This window comes from Ochotona princeps, chromosome 7, assembly GCF_030435755.1.
Source record: "Ochotona princeps isolate mOchPri1 chromosome 7, mOchPri1.hap1, whole genome shotgun sequence".
Taxonomy (NCBI): Eukaryota; Metazoa; Chordata; class Mammalia; order Lagomorpha; family Ochotonidae; genus Ochotona; species Ochotona princeps.
Window position 1 is genome coordinate 15,077,516 of NC_080838.1, and position 23,446 is coordinate 15,100,961.

Here is a 23,446-nt window from a genome sequence, read left to right on the forward strand (position 1 = left end):
ACTTATAAAAACAGTTTCTCAAATTTTGTGATGCCAAATTAAAATACAAGTATGCTATTGTAGTGGTTTTTCGTGCTTTGAAGTCCTAATTATTTTAGGAGCTTATTTTTTTTTCATTCATTACTTATCAGTTTCTATCTTTGCTCTGAATACTTTGGTTTGAAGTATAACTTGAGGCAAAAAGTATGTGATATATATTTTGAGAAACATTTTTAAAAATTTCTATTATTGAAACACTGGGTTTACAGAGAGGAGGAGAAACAAAGATCTTCCATCTGTTGGTTCACTACTCAAGTAGCCGAAATAGCCAGGGCTGAGCTGATCTGAAGTCAGGAACTAGGAACTTCCTCCAGGTCTCCCACATGGGTGCAGGGTCCCTAGGCTTTGGGCCGTCCTCCACTGCTTTCCCAGGCCACAGGCAGGTTGCTGAGAGGGAAATGCAGCATCTGGGATTAGAACCAGCATCCATATGGGTTCCCGACACATGTAAGGCAAGGGCTTTAGCCACTAGGCTACCACGCTCGGACCTGAATTTTTTTTTTTTTAATTAAACTTATACCTGAAAGATACTGTAAAATAAGGGTGTTAGAATCTGCTTTGTTCCACAGGTGTTGAGAAATAGGCAGAGTCATGAGACTTGGAACTTAACACCATTAAAGCCACACTAGTTTTTCTAGTGAATGTTCAGATGGTGTTTCATACAGAGAATTTCCAGACGGGTAACCGAGGGGCTGAAGGAAGGTCAGACACCTCCTGACTCACGCTCCACACTCTGGCTACTTCATTCTTCATCTACCAGTGTTCATTTCCAAAGGAAACACACCTTTCAAATTCAAAAAGATGCCCTGAAAACTTCAGCAACCACTGTGTGTGAGCCAAGGACCAGTCTTCTGTTTCAGTTAAAATCCTCTCATCCAAACAGCTAACTATACAATTTCTGCTTGAAAGCCTAGTCAAGTTCAAAAGCAGTTCTGTCATCATATGTATGTATTGTTTTGAATCAAAGAATTAAGAGGCCACCAGCTGAAAGTATTTATTCATCATAATATTTCTCTAGTTTAGAAAATATGGAGTTTTCTTTCTATTTTCGTTTAAAATTTGTGCCAGGATTCTTAGTCATAGATAATTTTATTTTATCAGATGGTAATAAATATCTGACAAGAGTGCAAATGTTTACAAAAGCAAGTTATCTAGAGTCTTCAGGGAATTATCTTTTTGTGTGTGTGCAATTTATTTGAGAGAGAGAAAGAGTGCACTAGCACCCAGCCATAGGTTCATTCCTCAGATGCATGTAGCATCCAGTGCTCGTTCAGGTGCAAATTAGGAACTGGGGATTCCATCGAGGTCTCCTACATGGGTGGCAAGGTATACCAAACACATGGACGATCTCTGGCTGCCTCTCAGGGCACATTAGGAAAAGCTGGACTCAGGACACTCCAAGGTATAGGCAGTCATCTTAACTGCTAGGCCAAAGTCTGCCCGCCTTCGCTCCCAGACCTCCCTAGAATTGTTTTCATGCTCCAGGAAGAAACATTCCCAAGCCATTATGCTTATTGGTACTTGAAGATTCTTAACCATTCCATTTATTGAAGAATTTCTTAAATACTCTCTGGATGACAGCACAGCTAATCTCTAAGATTTAACTGGACTAGGGAATATCAAAGAGTTCATAGAAAAATCGAATTTTTATTTTTAAAGACTTATTCCTTTTTATTGGAAAGCCGGATATACAGAGAGGAGGAGAGACAGAGAGGAAGATCTTCCGTCCGATGTTTCACTCCCCAAGTGAGCCGCAACTGCCGGTGCTGCGCCGATCCGAAGCCGGGAACCAGGAACCTCTTCCAGGTCTCCCACGCGGGTGCAGGGTCCCAATGCATTGGGCGGTCCTCAACTGCTTTCCCAGGCCACAAGCAGGGAGCTGGATGGGAAGTAGAGCTGCCGGGATTAGAACCGGCACCCATATGGGATCCCGGGGCTTTCAAGGCGAGGACTTTAGCCGCTAGGCCACGCTGCCGGGCCCAGAAAAATCGAATTTAATGATAATTGCATTTCCACAAACTTTTAAAAGTTCCCTAATATATATGTATCACATTTTCTTTCTTTGAATTTTCTTAATCCTATAAATTCGCTTCTACTAAAGAGTAAATAATTAGTATTCACTTCATGATGAATGATAGGGAACAATCACATTAATACAGTTTTAATTCTGGTTTGGGATTGGGCATATTTATGTCACTGGAGGCAAAATAATAAAGAAGAAGAAAAGCAAGGGAAAGGATTTTTTTCCACCCAATTTCCTAATTGTATTTTTGATATTTGATTCTCTAAGTTGAGGATTTTAATAGTCTGAACTTTTAAATTGGGGAAGCAGCATGTTAGTTGTCATGCTTTGTTAGGTGTCAAATTGCTCCGTGTACATTATTTTTCATGAAGGGTTTGCTTTTGCCATTTCTGTGTACCAATATAAAACTGTCTCTTGCTGAATTTCCTTGCAAGATCTTTATTCAAGTAAGTGAGGTTGGATTTGTTCAGTTAGGTAAATGATTGACTAAACATGTCTTGCTAACATAAGACAGAGATATATTAGAAAAAATGAGTGGCTTACATCATTTGTTATCTATACCCATATTTCTAATGGCTGGCTGCATTTAAATTAAATAATTCATCCTTACAATTGTGTATCTAGCTCAATTTATGTTATTTTTTTTTCCTGGAAAGTTTTGATAGTTTTTAAAGAATGAAGCAGGTAAAAAGTAGAAAAAACTGAGTTTATGTTTTAACAAGAGTTTTCATATCAGTAAAACTCACATTTAAAAATAGGATTATTTATTAAAAATTGGGCACATTTTATTCTTAATGCCCTTGTGGATTAAGTATGGAAAAATATTGATCTTGAAAATTATATACAAGAAATTTCTATGGATTGTTTAAAAATCATTTACCTTGAAAATTCTCATAATGTTGAATACCCTATGCCTACACTTATCTACAGAGTCAATATAATAAATATTTATAGAGCCCAGCGCGATAGCATAGTGGCTAAAGTCCTCGCCCCTGAAGCACCGATTCTGGTCCTGGCAGCCTCACTTCCCATCCAGCTCCCTGCTTGTGGCTTGAGATAGCAGTCGAGGATGGCCCAAGGGCTTGGGACTCTGCACCTGCATGGGAGACCCGGAAGAAGTTCCTGGCTCCTAGCTTCAGATTGGCTCAGCTCCAGCCATTGTGGTCACTTGGGCGGTGAATCATAGGGCAGATCTTCCTCTCTCTCTCTCCTACTCTCTGTATATCTACCTTTCCAATAAAAGTAAATCTTAAAAAAAGAATAAATATTTATAAGAACAAGTTTCTAAATTTTCATGTATATACCACTTACATATGATAAATCCAGAATGATACACACCTGTGAAATACATAAGAAAAAATGGCACACATATGTTTATATGTGATTCTTATGTACCTTACCCCTCTGAAGTCATGTTCTTAAAATTAATTTATACCTTGATGACTGATACTCTATAGATGTCAACTGCTCAGATGAGAGATATAATAAATGCCACATTTTGTGGATTGATTACAGTAGAAAAGGGAACACTGAGGCTAGCGTGAAATCTCTAATGATATAATTCATTGACTTAATTTTTGGGAGGAAAGGTAGGGAAAAGAAATGGATTCAAATGGTGTTACATTTTATAGGGACAATATCAGGGTAACTAGTGTTCTTGAAGAGAAGACATTTGGCTTCTTTGGGGAAGAAGGGCCATTTTAGATCCAAATTTCTTTTTTTTTTTTTTTTTTTTTTTTTAATTATTTATTATTTAACTTCAGTAATTACATTGTATTATGTGACACAGTTACATAGATACTTGGGTTCTCCCCACCCCTCCCCAAACCCTCCCACCATGGTGGATTCCTCCACCTTATTGCATAACCACAGCTCAAGTTCAGTTGAGATTTCCCCATTGCAAGCGTATACCAAACATAGAGTCCAGCATCTTATTGTCCCGTCAAGTTCAATGGCTTCTTAGGTATACCCTCTCTGGTCTGATGACAGAGCCAGCAGAGTATCATCCCAGTCAATTGAAAGCTCCAACATACCATCAGCAAAAATTTACATCATTATGGAATTAATTGACATAGTAATGAGTAACCAATATGTTAAAAGTAAATGCGGGTTCCCAGCCACCTTCTGTGACCACCTCACCTATACTTCAATTTAGTTTATACACAACATGTAACATTCAAAACATAACATGTTATACATAACATCATATCATCTTAAATTAAGATGTTGGCGAGGTTGCGGGGAAAAGGGAACCCTACTCCACTGCTGGTGGGGCTGCAGGCTGGTACAGCCTCTATGGAAATCAGTATGGAGAATATTCAAACAACTCAAATTCAACATACCGTATGATCCAGCAATAGCACTCCTAGGAATATATCCAGAACACTTGTTCTATGAGAAACCAACATGTACTCCTATGTTCATAGCAGCACAATCAGTAATTGCAAAAACATGGAAACAACCAAAATGCCCATCAAAAGAGGATTGGATAAGAAAGCTATGGTTCATCTACTCCATGGAATACTACTCAGCTATTAAAAAAAACAAAATGCAGTTCTTTGTGGCCAAATGGGCCAAACTGGAAACCATAATGCTAAGGGAAATGAGCCAATCCCAAAAGGTTAAATACCACATGTTTGCCTTAATTTAAGATGATATGATGTTAGATCCAAATTTCAAAGGAAAATGTGCCCAAAGATGCATATTGGAGATGTAGGCATAGATTTGATAATCAACCATCCTTAACCTAAGGCCCAAGGGATTTTCCAGAAAAGAGAACAGACTACCAGCTGGTATTTAAACAGCAGGTATTAGGATTAAAAAGAGGTAATTCAGTTACTGGCTTACTTAGGCATGACACCAAGTTACAAGTTGATCTTCCAAAACCAGCCACATGAGAAATGGCTGGATAGTGCTAAACCATTTGCTGAGCTACTGGAAAACTAAGGTCCCAGTAGCTAAGTCTGATGTAGGAGAGGTGCTGATCCATGCTTCTTCTGATTTCCTCCCTTCCAGCCTGTAGGTGTAGAATCAAACTTGGGGATTGGTGCTGCTGGGGCCCCAGTGAATAAGGGGAAGAAGGGGAAATAAGGAATTTGATATCCGCTGAGTTTGCAAGATTTTGTCTTTTATGAAGCTGTTGTATCTTTTGACAGTTAGTATGTTTCTTTTTTGGAATATTTTCTTTTGTCAAGAATTTATTTCCTCTTCAATTTAACATGTACTGACTCTTCCTCGGAAGGTTTTATTGGTTCGTAAAATGGAAGTAATTTGAGATTCAAGGTATTTAACAGAGCCTTTATTATTTAGTTTTATCTAAAATTGATAAACCTTCATTAACTGCTGTAAATTTATATTAGAAAAAAAAAACACAGATGAAAACCAGTAAGAGGCAATACCTATCTCTTGAATATGGTCATACATAATTCATACAAATTCAGAGCTACCCTGTTTGTCTCACCCTCTCACTGCTTTTATGAGAATGGCTTATTTACTCATTTGAAAGTAAGATAAATAGATAGCTTCAGAGAGGCTTTCCCATACAGTGGTTGATTCTTCAATTTCCCTCAATAACCAGAGCTTGGCTCAGGTTAAAGCCAAGAATTTGGAACTGAATCTGGGTCTCCCATTCTTGTTGCAAGTGCCAGATTTCTTGAGCTGTCTGTTAACTGCTGCCTGCCAGTGTATACTTTATCAGGAAACTGTATTGGAAGGGAAGAAACTGGCTGTAACCAGGTGCTCCGATGTAGGATGAGTTCATCCCATGTGGAACTTAACTGCTATCTCATGTCTTGGCTTTTTCCTGATAGGTCCAAACCAGGAAATATAAAGGAAAGTACAGACTCCTGTAGCTTGGAACTAAGCTGTATGTACTGTTGTTTAAGCTTCAAACATGTATATTTAAGACAGAATATGAGGTAGCAGGTAAGAATCATTTATGAAAAGGATACATTAACATACAAAGAAATATAAAAGTTTTAGAATCAGGCTAATTACAGGAAAATCTTTCTAGGAAGCAAAGAAACGACTTAAGTAAGAGTAGGATAATAAACTACATGTACAATATGGTTTTTATCAAGTTATGTCTGAGAACAGAAGTGTACAAATAGTTATGAATGTCTTCAATTGTGACTGTCACCAGTCTGTAGAATTTTTATTTCACTTATTATGGTTTGTTACATCTTCCACAGTCTTTGCAATGCACCATATGGATTTTGTAATGAGGTGCTATTTTAAAAAAGAAAATTGTAAAGAAGCTGAAGAGGCTGAAGAAGAAAGGGTTGTATCTGAAAAAGTGAAATCCTCTTTTGGTTCAGTCAGCTAGGATATAATTGGGTCAGATGAAGCCTTTGGAAATCTTTAGAGACATTTAGGGTGACATTATTTCTTTGGATTTCTGAGAATATTTTGGGATACATAAAGGGTAAAACTTGTGTGAGAAGGTAAAATCAGTAAGGATGATCACGGAAGATTGGTTTATACAATTTTTTGAAGGAAGAAAAACAGAATTAGGACAAATAGAAGGAGGGGAGGTATCACACTCAAGACCAGGAGAGTGATATAATCAGGCAGTTGATGTTTGGAATAAGGCAAAATCTTCAAATCTAGAAGATGCATAGAAAATGACACGGAATAAGTACTTTCTTACAGTTATACCAAGTTAGCTAGAGAAAGATCATCCATCTTATTAACTTAGAAGGGAAAAAGAAACAGTATTCTTCTTATAAAGTATTATTCTTGCTGTTGTGAAAAATCTGTGATTTCACATGCTTTATACAATATTAACTTCACACTCACTTGACAAGTGATAGAAGTTCTACTGTAAGTGGTATTACTAAATAAATGAAGGTGCACAATTGCAGAAACTGTTTTTCCAAAGGAAGAAACTCTGTTTCTTAATATAGAGTTCAGTGATTAAATTCTAATGTTATTTCAGTTGTTAATCTTTTGTTCAAGAAAGTACTGATTCTAAATACTTTATTTTGGTAGATTCTGTATTACCGTATATATAATGAATTTATATTTCACATATAGAAAGAGCCACTGTACTTCCAGTAGCTAATACCACAGATGGGAAAACTGTCATGTGATCAATTGCTTGTGGTTTGCCTAAACTGACAAGTCACATTAAAAAATAACAGCCTAATCACCACACGCGGCTTTTCTAATTTGCGGGAGCCTTTATTAACCTCTGTGTCACATCACTCAGACTTTACGAATTGCAGTAAATCAGACTTTGTTTTGCATGTCTCTCTAAAAGAAAAAAAAATGTCAGCTTACATGCCAGTTCTCTTCTGTATTCATCTTTCTCGTCTCTTGCTGGTTTGTTTTGTATAAATGATTGCTCTAACTTGTTAAAAATGCCAGTGGGAGAATGGAAGATGTTAGTACAGGTTCCATAGAATTTTCACTTTTAAAATAATACGCTAGACACATCACAGGGGATATCATGTACAGACATATTTTTGTATTAATTTATTGGTAAAAAAAAAAAGTCACTTTGCTATGTAGTACATAAGCTGAGCTTCAAAGCAACGAAATATGCAGCTGCTCAAAATTAGGCAAAGCTTGGGGTTCCTGTATTTTATTTCCTCATTATAAATTGGTTGCCATCTTCTTAATTTGTCCACTATAATCCGTCCCGCACAAAATATTGTGTTCCATGGAGCAACTAATTTCTAGGCATCTGCTAAGGACAGTGCATTGTGCAAAGTACCAGGAGATCGCTGGAGGATCTTCTGTTCTTAGCTCTTTAAAGCAGTAATGTCATTTATTCCTTGCCATGGTTCTGTAAGACAGTACTGAAAACAACTAATAATTATTCAGTACTGACTTGTTTACAAAATGTTGTTCTGAATAATTTACATAGATTAATTACTTTAATTCTCTCAATTTCATTGTGAGTAATTGTTTTATTACCATGCTTATTTTATAGATAAGGCAGCTTAGACAGGCACAAGTATAAACTGGTAAGCTCAAGGTGAGAAGTGTGGTGGGAATCCTGAACACGACCACCACATTATCTTTAACTGGCGAATGAATCTGAGATCCCCAAAGATCAACCTTTCAAAGATCTTATGGGTGCCAAGTTTCATGTGTTTGAAGACACTTACTGTAACCATTGGCTTATAACACCCACCCTTGCACACATCGGTGCTTCCCAAGAATTTGTTGGCAAGACGTGAGACCCAAACAGCTGTAATAATGCTAGCCAGTTGTGATATAAGCGAAATAAAGCTACAGACCTGGAACTGTTTAAGCATTGAGCAAATAGTGATTAAATACAATGATGGCCACATAGTGGATTTGGACCAGGTCTTAGATGAGCAGAATTCCACTTGGTTAAAACAAAACAAAACAAAACAAATGCATGAAACTATACAGAGGGAGTAGAAGACATGAGACGTAAAATTCTAGAACGTATTTTCCAATGTGATGCATTTAAGGCTCATTTATATTTCCTTTTTAATTACTTATAATCCAACTTGAAGGTAAGTTAAAACTCTACACATTCTTTTGCAATAGTTTACAACTGTTGCATGGGTATTAGGAACTTCTTCTAAAGTTGCAAAGGAACACCAACTGTAGACGCTGCTTTATTTGTAAGAAATTATACACCTTGCATATCATGAAAAAATTGAGTGTTACTGCCTTTCGTGCTGTGTTAACTGAAACAGTTTTTACAGGTGTCCCTGGGAGTTGCTTAATGGTATAGAATTTGCATACGAAAGGGCCTTCCCAGGGATGTCCTTCTGTTTCTTGATTTTGACAACAATAAATAACTAGCAGTATATTAGAGGAGTTAATTTTCAGAACAAACATTTGCCAAAAACACTGAAATGAAGACAACTAAATAAAAATGTTATTTTAGGCTGAAATTGAACCTGGGTAAGCTAACGATATAATTCACCCATGAGAAGCTGGTCATGTGAGGTCAGTCTGCGTGCACTTGCAGCCTGTCTTGTAACTACCCAGCCCAAGTAGATGTTGAAGAAATGCAGTGTCTGAATCTATGTCTTGTCTCCAAAATGAAAAAAAAAGTATCACCATCCCCTTTTAAGGTTCTCGTGAGAGCTAAGTAATTATGGTCAAAGCTCTTAAACTGATTCCTAGAATATACTAAACTACGTATTAACTTTTATTAGAAAGTGACCTTGAGTGACTATTTCACTCAGTCATCAGCAGGTTATGGCATTGTATTTTTCATACGCGATGATAGCTGCGACTTATTGCATACCTTCTGAGAACCAGGTTGAGCCCATTCATTTTCTCTCTGTTCCTACAAAAGACTCAGTAGGGGGAATCCCAGCCTACACAAAATTGTACCTCACAATTCAAAATTCAAAATAAAAACTTATTTAAAAAAGGACTCAATAGGTGCTTCTCTTTGTTAACATTCATTGACAAGTTCAGTGACCTTCATAGGATCACATGGCTATTATTTGTGGAAACCTAACTTAATTTTATTTTAATAATTATTACAAAGGTGATTGGGTTGCAGACCCACATGTGCCCCAGCTAGGACAGAGAAATGCTGTGTTCTTTGTGCTTAACTATTGAAGGAACAGAAATGAGAAAAAGATGAGCAACAAAGAATTTCTAAGACTTCCAAAGGTTTTTTTTAAGATTTATTTATTTTTATTAGAAAGATTTATAGAGAGAAGGAGAGACAAAGATCTTCCAACCTATTGGCTCACTCTTCCAAGTCACCACAACAACTGGAGCAAAGCCAGTATAAAGCCAGGAGCCCCTTCCATGTCTTCCACACTGGTACAATGCATCCCAAATTTTGGGGCCATTCTCTGCTGCTTTGCCAGGCTACAAGCAGGGAGCTGGATGACAAGTGGAGCAGCTGGGACACAAACCAGTATCTATATGGGATACTACCACCTGTAGCCAAATGATTAACCAAGAGACATGCCAGCTACCCCATGGTGTTTTTGTGCTATAGAAATAGATATAGTTGAAAGACAGTAGCATGAATCTAATAGGGCTTAGCAAGTCTGCCATGTGGCAATGCAGTTGGCTCAAAGATTTAATGTGTTTTGTAATTGACCTGGGGTCTTTTTTTTTTTTTTTTTTTTTTTTTTGCTGATCTGAGTCTAAATTCTAGCTTGGTACTCAGGCAGATGTTAAGATATATGCCATCAGTTAATGAAAATCATATAAGAGGTCAGATTTATTCCTTACCTCCTCTTGCCATGACTGGATCATTTAACTGAAGTGTGTCACCATAAAATATATCTCTTCTTGTTGTTTCATTTATTTTAAAGTAGTTTATTGTAGAAGCTTTAGTTAAGGAATGTCCTTGACCAGCTGTCACTCTGCAGACTTACACTGATAGCAAAAACTTTGCTTCAGCCATGTTCTGCTAATAGATTTCCCCCCTAAATAATTCCTTCATACTTTCTCTATTTTTATCATTCATTCAAGACCAATATACCCTGTGTATTCTATTTCACTTTCCATGTGTTCTATTAATGCTTTTCCCCTATTTTCTAGTACTCAGAACGCTACTCAATGTATAAAGTAGAGCTTTCGATAGCTGTTCCTACTACCTTGAGGCTCTATTTGCTTTGTGTAAAACTGAAGTCCATAAAGTTTGTGAGGAGAAAGATACCTTGGTGCTTTTTTTTTAGGATTAATTTATTTTTATTGGAAAGTCAAATATAAAGAGAGCAGGAGACACACAGATCTTCTGTTACTGATTTACTCCCCAAGTAACTGCAACAACCGGAGCTAAGCCAGTCTGAAGCTAGGAGCCAGGAGCTTCTTTCTGGTCTCTCACGAGTGTGCAGGTTCCCAAGATTTTGGGCCATCCTGACTGCTTTGTCAGGCCACAGGCATGGAGCTAGATGGGAAGCTGGGCTACCAGGATTAGAACCAGAGCCCATGTGGGATTCTGTGCAAAAGGTGAGGACTTTAGCCATTAGGCTATTGTGCTGGGCGCATCCTGGTGCTTTAATTGCATGGTTGAGATTGGTTAGTCAGCATTCTTGTTGGGCAGATGCCATCCAAATATACCCTGGGCCAACAGGGGACCATGGGAAAGAGAAGAGACCTGGTAGAGTGGGAGGCAAGACTAATACAAATTCCCCTTAATTTGTTGTACAAAACCTTCTGCTCCCAGATGTGTCTTACGTAAGATTTAACATTTGCTGTTGGCAGAGATGATGCCTTCTGGGTTTTCAAGGGAAGGATCAGAGTCTCAGTGAGGTTGAGTGAGTGACTGACAGCTGCATACTTGGTAGGGGAAAATTCAAAGCTTTCATGTGTTCTGTGATTTCCTACCCCACTACCTATGTTTTACAACTGAGAGATTATTCACACAGCTGAATTCTGCAGTGAGAAGAAGGCAGAAATCAGTTTGAACAAACAAGATATTCCCAGGTCAAACTTTGTTTAAATTCAGAAAATTCGGAGTGTTCTCTCCCGTTGCAAAACCTAAACATATCACTCGATGTCACTTCACGGCCTGCAAATCAGCCTTTGTTTTCTAGATTTATAACTCTTCTCTTCACATTTCCTGTTTCCCTTTACTTGCCTTGGAGGTAAAATTAAGAAAGGAAAAATGGGGGGAAAAGAGGGAAAAATGACTTCTCCATCCCCATTCTTATCTCTTAGTCTGTGTAATGTACCACCACATCCATTCCCATACTTTAGCTGCTACTTAATTTTTCTTTATAATCTCACATTAAACATATCAGGTCCCATATCTTTTGTGTTGGAAATGTGTTCTGAATTTCTCCATTGCCTTTAATGATTTGCCTTCACTTGCAGTAAATCAAATATCTGACCACATCCTACGTAATATTTAAAGAGCAGGCCTTTCTCACCCTATGTTTTGCTGACTGAGTTCATTCTGCATCACCTGCTTGGGTCTCCTCTCTGCTTCTCAAGCAGGCCACACATACGTACTTTCACATTTATTATCTTCTTTCAACTTAATCTTAGGGAAACACAATCACCGCCCAAATGTCACCTCATCGGAGAAGCTTTTCTGGATCCAGAGTCTCCCAACTTTGAATTTTATCGCCGTATTTAGACTTTTCTCTAATTTCTCTTTTTCAGCTTCTTGTCCTATTAGACCATTAACATCCATACAATAGAAAATTTGCTTTCCTTTTTTACTGCTGTGATTCTGTCACTTAAACTCATGGAACACACATTTTACGTTTTAGGTATTCACTGTGTCCAAGGAGCAAATTCATGCATGACTTCTATTGTTTTACCTTCATGTGTTTCTTTATAAAATAAATATACAGACTGAGATATGCTCCTGAAACACTTTGATATTCTTGCTAGCCTTAGTTCATTTTATAATTCCAAAAGTTTAAAACTAATTCACTGTTCCTATTTCATTGCGCACAAATTACATTCAGAAGGAAGATGGTCTTAATGGGCATGGAATTCTTGTAGAGAGACCTGTCAGGAAGAGTCAGCTAAAAGCTGAGCTAAATAACTTGGCTCCTGTAACTAGACTGTATATCTGATGTGCAGGATTAACTGTATAAAACTGGATGTGAAAAATTCTTTACAATGTAACTGAGATGCCTGTATTGTGAGATTCAGCAAACATGTGATTACTTGCGGTTATTTACTACTAACGAGAAGAAAACTAGACAACTGAAATAATAGAAGTGGACTGATGTCAGAAAGTTTGCACATCCTTTGCTCCCATGCTGAAGGAAGGCAAGGTGAACATGGTGTTTCCGAGCAAGGCTCAGCTATTTATATTGGAGCCTTTGGGGCATGAGATCTGCTGGCTGTGGGTATAAGCCTAATACTGCACTGCTATTGGATTGAGTTTCACACAAAATGAGATTGTATACTGAAGGTACTTAGAGTGGTGATAGGTATATAAATGATTGCTGAATGAAATGGCTCTTTTTAGTTGTGTCCTTAGTGTCTTCTGACATTCCTTATGTATAAGAAACGATTAATAATTCCTAATTCACAGAATATTTGAGCTAATAGGTTTGGAAGAAAGGGGCACATACTTAATACATTTTGAGGAATTGACTAATTTTTTTCCCATATTGCACTGGATCGTCGCATTCAGGATAAGTATAATCATTGTCTCATTTCCTGATGGGAATATGGAGACTTAATAAATCTGAAATCATGCAGTCAGGATCAGGATATAATACCCTCAAATTTTGGCAATTCAAAGTGCAAAGCAAGTAAGAATAACAAGGTGTCTTTTGAAAAAAAAGTTATCCTAGATTCTTAGTGTGAGGAGTCAAGTGGGATAATAGGTAGTTACGTTCTCTGGTCCCTGGTGAAGTTATTTTTGAAAATATAAAATCTTGCTTCCCTCCTAGCCTTCTTTGGAAAGAGAAGGTCCTGAAGTCTTCTGGTTTTCCCACAAGAGTAGTGACTGGGCTGCTGGGTAGAGCATCAATTAAGATGTGAATTCTACCTCCCTGACTACCAGTTTTACCTTAAATTTAATAAGGGTCAAGAAGTCCCATTGATCTTTGAGCAGTTCAAAGTGTTGCCTTGCATCTCTTTGAATTTTTATCCTGTGAAAGCAGAGATGGGGCCTGAGATACCAGCTTTCAGTAGCTGGGAAGGAGGGGGCAGCCCATCGGACCCTTCTGACAAGGAGCTAGACTGTTGTGAGTGGATTCCCCTCCCCACCTCTGATTTCATTTGTCCCCTCCCTGAAATCATATGTAAAAGATAACACCTCCACCATTTTCTCAGGTCTTTCCTCCTTTGGAGCCCTCTTCTGTCACTAAGGCAGGGGACCTCTCTCAAAAAAAAAAAATCTCACTTTGCATACTGAAATTGTCTGCATGAAAATTCTGCTTTAGTGTGATACAATAAGGTTGCTGTCCTCTTTAGTGTAGAATCCCGCAACATGTGGGAAATTTCAGCTACCATGTGTCCTGTGTGAGCTGAGAGGATTCTTCTTTTCAATTCTGTTTTAAGATTTACTTATTTGAAAGGTAGTTACAAAGAGAGAACAAGAGATGGACAGAAAGAGAGATCTTCTATCCACTGGCTCATTTCACAGATTTCCCTGGTTGGCCTGATTGAGGCCAAAACTAAGAGCTTCATCCACGTATTACACATGGGTAGATGACTCTCCATGGAGAGCCCCAATATTCTGAGAAGTTTGCTCTTAATTTCTCTTAGAAATCCTGTCTGAGTTTTAAAATGTCCACTCTAGGTTATTTCCATAGTCTGTTGGATTTGTGAGTGTTCTTCCTTTTCTATCCTCTACGTGGTCGACGTTGGTTTTTCTCATTGTAGACTCCTCCTTGCTCTGATGTGCTGGAGCACTAGTCATTTCTAGCTGTCATTTATTTGCATGAACCTTACATATATATATATATTTTTCTTTTTCCTCTGAGTCAGCCATCTTATGACAGAAAAATAAACATCCTCAAAGCCCCATTATTGAAGCAAAGTATTGAGATTTTCTTTTGCTGACACCAAACAGCACCTAGAATTGATGATTCTAACAAAATGGGAAGGCATCAGCTTCGAACTTTTCAAAATATCCTTCCCAAAGGATGATCTCAAAGGAGACAATAGAATGAGAGAGTAATTATCCCCATGGATTCATCTATTTTCCTCATTCTTCCTTTCCCCCTCATTGCTAATCTTTTTGTATGTCTTTGATTTAATATTTTAATCTCACTTTAAAATATTTGGCATTAGAGCGACAGCAATTTCATAAAACTGTTAACCTACACATAGCTGCGGAGTCCAATACATTAATAGGGAAAATTTTTTACTAGTAAATTGTTGTCCTTACTTTAGGCACTGCCTCTTAAATTTAAGTCCTGAGTGCAGTATATATTATGTAATCCTCCTGGAGCATTGTGGGTCAGGAAACCACATCTGAGCACGACCTTATTCAGACTTTGATGAATCCCAGACCATGAGTCAGTATGAGGTATTTGCAATAATCAGAGTTGAACAGCTGCTTCCCACACTGCTTGCTGCTTCCTGTTCCAGCAAAGGGACCTCAGATTCTTGGGATGGGGAGGGGAAGTTGGGTATGGTTGGGTACTGCCAGGCCCTCCAGGTGAAATTCTTGGCTGCTGTATCTTCATTCTTCCCCAGGTTCCCAAATGCTTCCTAGACAATTGGAGTCCTCAGTGGAAGACTGGTAGCTTTGAGCAAACTTCTCTCAACCATTTCCCTTTAGCCACCAAAACACCAACTTGCTAGTCTTTTTCTGTAGCAGCCATACAGGCCTCCTCTTTGTTCATGGGTGGAACAGGGAAATAGTTCCTCCTAAACCACTCTCAGAAGGATCTACCAGTGGGGTCTTCTGCTGATGCTGGGTACGATCCTTTCTGCTTCCATGCCGGTAGTTATTCTTTGGAAATATGTTGCCACCTGGCCCCTAGAGAAGAGATTATGAGGCTTAAGATCGTCACTTTTTCTTCTTCCTTATCTTTGATCGAGGGATTCTAGTGCCAGCCATACAGATTTCCAGTCAGTGACTCATGATATGTCTTTTAGTATTCAACAACATGCTCCTCTGCTTGGCATAACATTTTCCTCCTTGCTTAAGCAGCACATATGTTCCTGCTGAAAAGAGCAGCAGAAAGCTGCAAGCACTTGTTTCTAAGTGAAATGTGGTTTTTGGCACAAGCACAGAAAGAGCCAGCTCTGCAGGCAGTGTTAGGTGATGCCAGGCCAGTTTGGGGTTTACAGCTGATAGCACAGGGTACCAAAATTGACAGAGATGCAGGCACATACTTGTTTTTAATTCAGCTGCACGAACCTGAAGTCTCAGCCACTAGGTAATAATCATGAAAACAAGACGAAATAGGTTTTGCTGAGGATCGCTATGAGAGAAGCTGAGGGAGCAGGGGACAAACTCAAGAATGGGAGTCTTCTGGTACTGTCAACAGTGATTTGAACAAAATGTGTTCTTTTCAAATGCAAATAAGCTGTTTGCTGTACAGCTGGCATCTCCTGTGTTCCTCAGCAGAGGGGCTTTCTGGAGAGCACCATTGTGCAGGTAGAGTTCCCTTCTCTCTCCCTCCCTCCAGATTCCTCAATGATGCTTAAATCGAGAACTATTCCTGGATGGGAAATTTATGTTAGTATCAACATTGCTCCAGACTAAGGCAATGAATCTCATCTTTTCATCCAGTTATAGCTTTCCCTTTAAAATGCTGACATGTTTTTAATTTAACACAGAGAGACATAAAATGTGGTGGTATATTTCATATTATTCTGTTATGGGAAAATGTAACAGATTTTATTACATGCCCTATTTCCCAACAATCTGAGTTTAGCCTTTTATATTGAGAAAATCACTGTAATTTATAGGTGAAGCAATTGTGATGAAAGTTAGGAGCAGTGGGTTTCAAATCTCAATGTAGCAGGATTTTTTTTTTAAAAAAGCAGTACTCTATAACAAAGCTTCATAAATTCCTCCTTGTAAATTATTACCCGTATCTCAAACTCTGTCATCTGTTTTCTCCCTATGGTATTAGCCTCATCCGTTCCTCAAGTTTTATTGGAATTCTATTATCAGAGTGCTAGAGTTTTAAAATTCTGCTTACAGGCTAAATCATCATTGAGTATGCACAGGGCCACAAAGAGCAGAATGTTATTGAAAAAAAGTAACTTTTGAATACTGAGCTGAAAACGCAGTCTTCATTCTTGAATCACACTCTGAAATCTAGCAATATTGACTGACAAATCAGTAAAAAGTATGCATATGCATTAACTAAAATTATGAGGCAGAGATGGGCACGTTATTGTCCTGAACATGGACCAGCATAACCAAAATATCGTGCTACCTGGCACCTGGTAAGTGTTCAGTAAAATATGCTTCAAACCTCCAGTTCTACTTTCCTTGCATGTTTCAGACATTATCTTAAGTAAAACCAACTAAACATATGCATCTGTTTACATGTACATACATGTAGTATCTGTATACACGTGTGTGCATATATGTGTGTGATGTATGCATATTGCATACTTTTATGTACATATATATGAATGTATTACCATTGCTGATTTTAGTAGAAGAGCAAAAACATTATTTTAAGATGCCTAAAGGAATAGTGCATTAGGATTCCTTTATTTATTTATTTATTTTGTTCACTTAATGTGTGTTTCTTTGTATGTCAGCGCCTTGAGATGACTTACTCTGAACCTTAAATACTGAATTGCTTTGTTTTGTCCATGATTAGAAACCTAAAATTAAAGTTCTGGCTACAAGTTATGTGACTCCTACCATTCTTAGTGAAAAAAAAAGTGGGGGGGACTGTTTTAAATTTGATATATTTTGAATCACATGTCCTAAAAGACAGAAGGGAAAAAAAAGATTTCATGTGAAAAAAAGATAATTTGAAAAATCTTATTCTTGTTTTTTTAAAAAATACTGCTTTAGAGATGTGTGGGTTAATTAAATCACAACAGCTTTGGGCAAAATATCACACGTATTTTACCTCAATATATATTTTAAATGGTTAGTTACTTGGGAGAAAATGTATAATTTGTAAGAATAATATATTCTTGAACCTGTAGTCCTATGTCTTATAAATACTTTTATGAGGGTACTACAAAAGTTTTCTGTAAAAAGAAATAAAGGGTCATTTTATTTTGGTCCCGAATTTTTCAAAAAATTTGGAATATGATAGATTTTTAGTAATACACAGTTCTGAGATCCTTGAAGACTCCTCATGTATTGCAGTGACTTCTATGACCTTGTCTTTTAGAGTGACAAAATAATAGGGTAGAGAAGAAATTTGAGATAAAGAGAACAAGAAGGAATAATACCAAATGAAAGAAATTGCGTAAGGCAGGCTTTCTCTATTACAAATAAATGAAAATGAACAGGAAAGGCAAGATGAAAAGCCACATCAAGAACTAAAGACTATTAAAGATTCCACAGAGAATATAGGATGAGCACAGAAGGATATATAGCAATGTTCATAAATCAACACATCGTGATTAAGAGCCATCCTCTTCTGAGCCAAATACTCAAAAGGGAATGGATGAATTAGTCTTTTAGCCTAGGAGGTAGAATGCCTGCTTCCAAGATCAGAGTACTGGGATTCCAAATCCAGCTCTGGAATCCAACATTCCACTAAGGATGATCCCGCAGAGCAGCAGATGATGGCTCAGACAGCTGGCTTTTTGTCCCCTGCGTGAGTCATATAGATTAAATTTGAATCTCAACTTAAGTCTGGCCCAACCCAGTTGTCATCATGTGGGGTGGGAACTAGTGGATGGTAGCCCTCTGTCAAACTTTCTCTACTTTTAAAATAAATACACAGACTAAGTTCTATAAAAATGAGCAGGGTGTTCCTCACTTCTTATGCAATTCTAAAAGCATGGGCATTGGTGTGAGGAAGGAACACTGCACATTATGTCGTTATTTTTCTATACATGGTTGAATTATCACAGAATGCAATGTGCTGGTCACTAGGCACACATCTTCTAAATCTGTTTAGAGAGTCAAAACTTAGAGGTTGGCATGCTAGTCCTCAAAAAATTGGTGAATTTTTAAAACTATGTAGAAGGAATAAAAACAAAAAACAAAACAAAACAACAAAGGCAGAGGAAACTAAAAACATGCAAGGCTATTTTACTAGCAGAGTTATTAGCGAGAGGGGCTATTAGGCTTTTAAGTGTTCCATATATCTTTCGATGTACTCTGTAAATTGATTAAACTGATTGTAATTACTAGTATAGAATGGTAAGTGTGAAACCACATAATGGAGTACAATAATTTATTACACTGAAAATATAACTGAAATTGGCTTATCAGTTGATTAGTGGAATCTAATTTTCCAAAGTGTAAGGAGGAACAATAGATATGTGTTGTTTTTGGAAACTTAACCATACATGAAGAATTTGAGAAGTGGATTAAACCCCATATGCTAGACTACACAGCTTTGCCCGCATCCTCAGGGAAGTGGCTGGCAGCCTTAGAGTGGTGGTAAGATTTACAACAGAGCTTCTGAGGAAGGCTGGAGCCAGATGGTCATTTCCTTGCAGCCCTGTTTGTGTAGGCCCCTTTTCTCCTCTGGGGTACTGTGTGCCCATTGTCCTTGTTGGTCTCAATGGACATTGATGTATCTCTATTTTCTCTGAAGAGTCTGCAGAGCATGTAGGAGGTGGGCTTCCATCAGGCTGATGCCTGCATATCTGACCAAATGCTGGCTGTCGCATTTATTTTCAATTGCAAGTTAAAGATACTTCATTAGTATGTATAGCCTTTGATGGACCTGTCAGAGCAAGTTCAAGGCCTCTTAGTACATCTCGGTCGTTATTGCTTCTCTACCTCCATGTCGGCCATGATCCTCTGAGTGAAGCGGCACCATCTTTCCAGTCCTGTCTTTCCCTAGAGAGTGAACTGACCATTGACATGTGGCATAGCTGCAGTATGTTACACCAGTGAGATGGAAAAGAAAGCTTTCCTCTCTTGTTCTCCTCCCATTTATAAGTGTCTCAGAAGAGGTGAAAATAATAACTATCCTTGTGCATATTCTGTTTCACAGACTATGTTAACAAAGCCTCATATTTATTTATTTATTTATTTATGAAATGTGATTCAATAAAAGGTTTTAAGAGGGCCTGGTGTGGTGGCATAGCAGCTAAAGCCCTTGCCCTGAAAGCGACAAGGGATATCAGATGGGTGCCAGTTTGTGCCCCAACAGCCCCACTTCCCATCCAATTCCCTGCTTGTGGCCTGGGAAAGCAGTCAAGGACTTCCCAAAGCCTTGGGACCCTGCACCCGCGTGGGAGACCCGGAAGAGTCTCTGGGCTCCTGGCTTGGGATTGGCTCAGCACCAGCAGTTGCAGTCACTTTGGGAGTGAATCAATGGATGGGAGGTCTTCCTTTCTGTTTCTCCTCTCTGTATATCTGCCTTTCCAATAAAAATAAAGAAATCTTTTAAAAAAAAGGTTTAAGAAATGCTTATACAGAAACAAAAGAAAATAACCATGTGTATAAATTTAGTAAGTAAAGTATTACTGGAAAAAGCGAGTGTCTTTATCCCAAGTTATGGCCAATTGGTAATATTTTTTTTTTTTTGAAATGGGTGCTTCTTTTTTTTTTTTTAAGATTTTTTTTTTTTTATTATTATTGGAAAGCCGGATATACAGAGAGGAGGAGAGACAGAGAGGAAGATCTTCCATCCGATGTTTCACTCCCCAAGTGAGCCGCAACTGCCGGTACTGCGCCGATCCGAAGCCGGGAACGTGGAACCTCTTCCGGGTCTGCCACGCGGGTGCAGGGTCCCAAAGCTTTGGGCCATCCTCGACTGCTTTCCCAGGCCACAAGCAGGGAGCTGGATGGGAAGAGGAGCTGCTAGGATTAGAACCGGCGCCCATATGGTATCCCGGGGCTTTCAAGGCGAGGACTTTAGCCACTAGGCCATGCTGCCGGGCCCACTTGGTAATATTTTAAAAGTAAAGTTTTAAAAATATATTTAAGTATAATTTACAAGATAGATAAAATGCATTTTGGAGTGTATGTATAAGTTCATTCATATTAATGTCAATAATGTTATGTATAGGGACTTTCATTTGCCTGGAATTTTATATATATATATACACACATATAATTATATATATAATTATGTAATATATGCTATAATATATATTATATAATATAATGTAATATGCTATATGTTATATTGCTTATATATGATTATATAATTATATACACAATTATAATATATGAAATGTATTTTATTTTCATTTTACAGATAAAAAAATTTTAAAAAATAAAGTAAGTTTTCCAGTCTCATATAGCTCATTAGGTTAGACTCATTCAGATAAAGTTTTTTTTTTTTTTTTTTTTTTTTTTTTTTTTTAAAGATTTATTTTATTTTCATTACAAAGTCAGATATACTGAGAGGAGGAGAGATAGAGAGGAAGTGGAGCTGCTGGGATTAGAACCAGCGGCCATATGGGATCAAGGCAAGGACCTTAGCCACTAGGCCACGCTGCCGAGCCCCAGATAAAGTTTTGTATCCAAATAAATTTTGTATCCACCATGTGCTATGCTATTTAGTTTTTCTCTAAGCTTAAAATCTCTTTGGCTGATTTTGAGTGTTGAGTTGTAGAGATGTGAAAATTCTTGTTAGAGTTCTTTTTACACTCCACCTACTTTGATCTGGAGAAAAGAGGATAAATTTTGCCAGATGTCTCTTATACTTCATAGCAAGAAGTGAGATGAAATGATGCTTAGGCAAGAGAATTGACCTACTTTTGCAAAAGAGAAAGTTCTTAGGGGAAGAAACAAAAGCTTGGGGTGGGCCATGAAGTCACAGTGGGTCACGTTGTTGCTGTACTGAAAGCCTGTGGAAGTCACTTGCACCTCCTCCTTCCATAACCAACACAAGTTTTAGAACTGCTGGGACTTGGGGAGTACTGCTGAATCCAAAACACTGTTTAATGGGACACTTATAATCGATGATGGTTTAGAATAAGCTTTCTCATATGTACTGAGGTGTTTTTAGACTTTGATTCAAAATTGATCTGAATGATAAAGACTTTATGCAATGCAATTAACTAGACGTGATTTAAAAATGAAGGCTAAATGAGTCAAAGAAAACACTTTATCTTCAAAAACAGTATTGAGGAGTACACAGAATCTTTGACTCAACAGTAACTCTGAAGACTCCTGTCCTTTTCCTTCTAGACCCTTCTCAGAGTCCAGGTAGTAGCCACAGCATCTACACCCAGAGAGCTTGACCACTTCTTGTCCTCAGGCCACATTCCACAACAGATACATTTTATGTGTAGCTCTTATGGTAGCACACTGCACAGTAACAGGAACTTCAAACTTTAAACAGATTCTGAAATCAAGCCACAGTGGGTCTACCTTTCTTTAGGTATTTGACAGCATCCCAGCCCCTCTTCTAAGGTATTTAAATTCTCTTTATTTCTATCATACTTTGAGAATCCTTTCTTGGGGATTGAAAGCTGCGTGGATGTTCTGCAAATCTAACTAGGGGTATCTGAAGGCATTCTAGATATCACCACTGGTGAAAGAAAGTGTATCTTCAGGTTGTTGATGACTGTCAAAATTGACAAGAAAAATGATCACTCATAGATTTTTCATTTTTCTGCTGAGGAAAAGGATTAGTTGTTTTTTAAGATTTTTTTTCAATTTTTATCAGTATTTAGTTTAAAAAATATAATATGGTGGACATAAACACATATGGATTCTGAGCCGTAATGCTGTATCTATTTAAATGCTTCTTGGTTTGGGACAATACTTTATCTCAGTCCAAAACAAAGCTATTAAAAGGCGAAAATATATATACAAATCTATTGATGACTGAATGATTGCAGAGTAAAACTTATTTGTTACTACCAGTTAGATTCAAATAGTTGGTATTTCAAATACGCAAAATAGAATAAAAATCCTAAAATATTATGTTCTTTTAGCTTTATTAACTTTTTTATTTTCGTTTAGAAGACAAAGGAATAGGGTAAGGGGAAAAAGGGAAGAGAAAAAGAGAGAGGAGAGAAAGAGAGGAGAGGTAGTGAGACCAACACAAAGGGGGAGAGAAAGGGAGGGAGAGGATCACACGCTGGCTCATTCTCTGTATGCCAGCAGTAGCTGGGAATGGGTATGACCACAGCCAGAAGCCCAGAATTCAATCCAGTCCTTTGATGTCGGTGAGAGGTACTGAAGTATGTGAACCATTATCTGCTGTTTTCCATGATGAGTTTTAGTATGAAGCTGGATTAAAACAGGGAAGTTAGTATTTGAATCAGGCAGTCGAAAATACAATGTGGTGTCCCAAGTAGCTGCTTTAAGTGCTGCACTTAACACCTGGCCTACGCCTTATAAAATGAGGCTGACTTGGGCTCAGAGTTTTGTTGCAGCCAGTTAAGCTAACATGTGCTATGCCACAATGCCAGTGAGCTCCATTTCCAATCTGGCTTCTTGCTAGTATTCTGGGGAAAGCAAAGGAAGATGGCCTGAGTGATTGGGCCTTTGTTCCTTACATGGAGGAGCAGCATGAAGCTCCTGGATTTGGCTTGTTCCAGTTCCAGGTATCTAAGGATTGCATATATTTTCTCTTAGTCTCTTTCTCTCAAAGTGTGTGTGTGTGTGTCCCCTCCTCCCTGTTTTTTATTAAGATTTTTATTTTATTTTTATTGCAAAATCAAATACACAGAAACACAGAGAAGAGGAGAGACAGAGAGGAAGATCTTCATCTACTGATTTACTCCCCAATTGACCGCAATGGCCAGAGATGAGCCAATCCAAACCCAGGAGCCTGGAGCCTCTTCCGGGTCTGCCATGTGGGTGCAAGGTCCCAAGGCTTTTGGCTGTCCTCGACTGCTTTTACAGGATTCATGCAGGCAGCTGGATGGGAAGCAGGGCTGCTGGGATTAGAACCAGCATATGGGATCCCTGGCGCTTTC

General features: G+C 38.1%; 1 protein-coding gene across 4 annotated transcripts in view; it reads left to right on the plus strand.

The window, feature by feature from the left end:
* INPP4B (inositol polyphosphate-4-phosphatase type II B) overlaps positions 1-23,446 on the plus strand; it is a 378,253-nt gene that overhangs the window by 2,945 nt on the left and 351,862 nt on the right. The window lies entirely within an intron of this gene.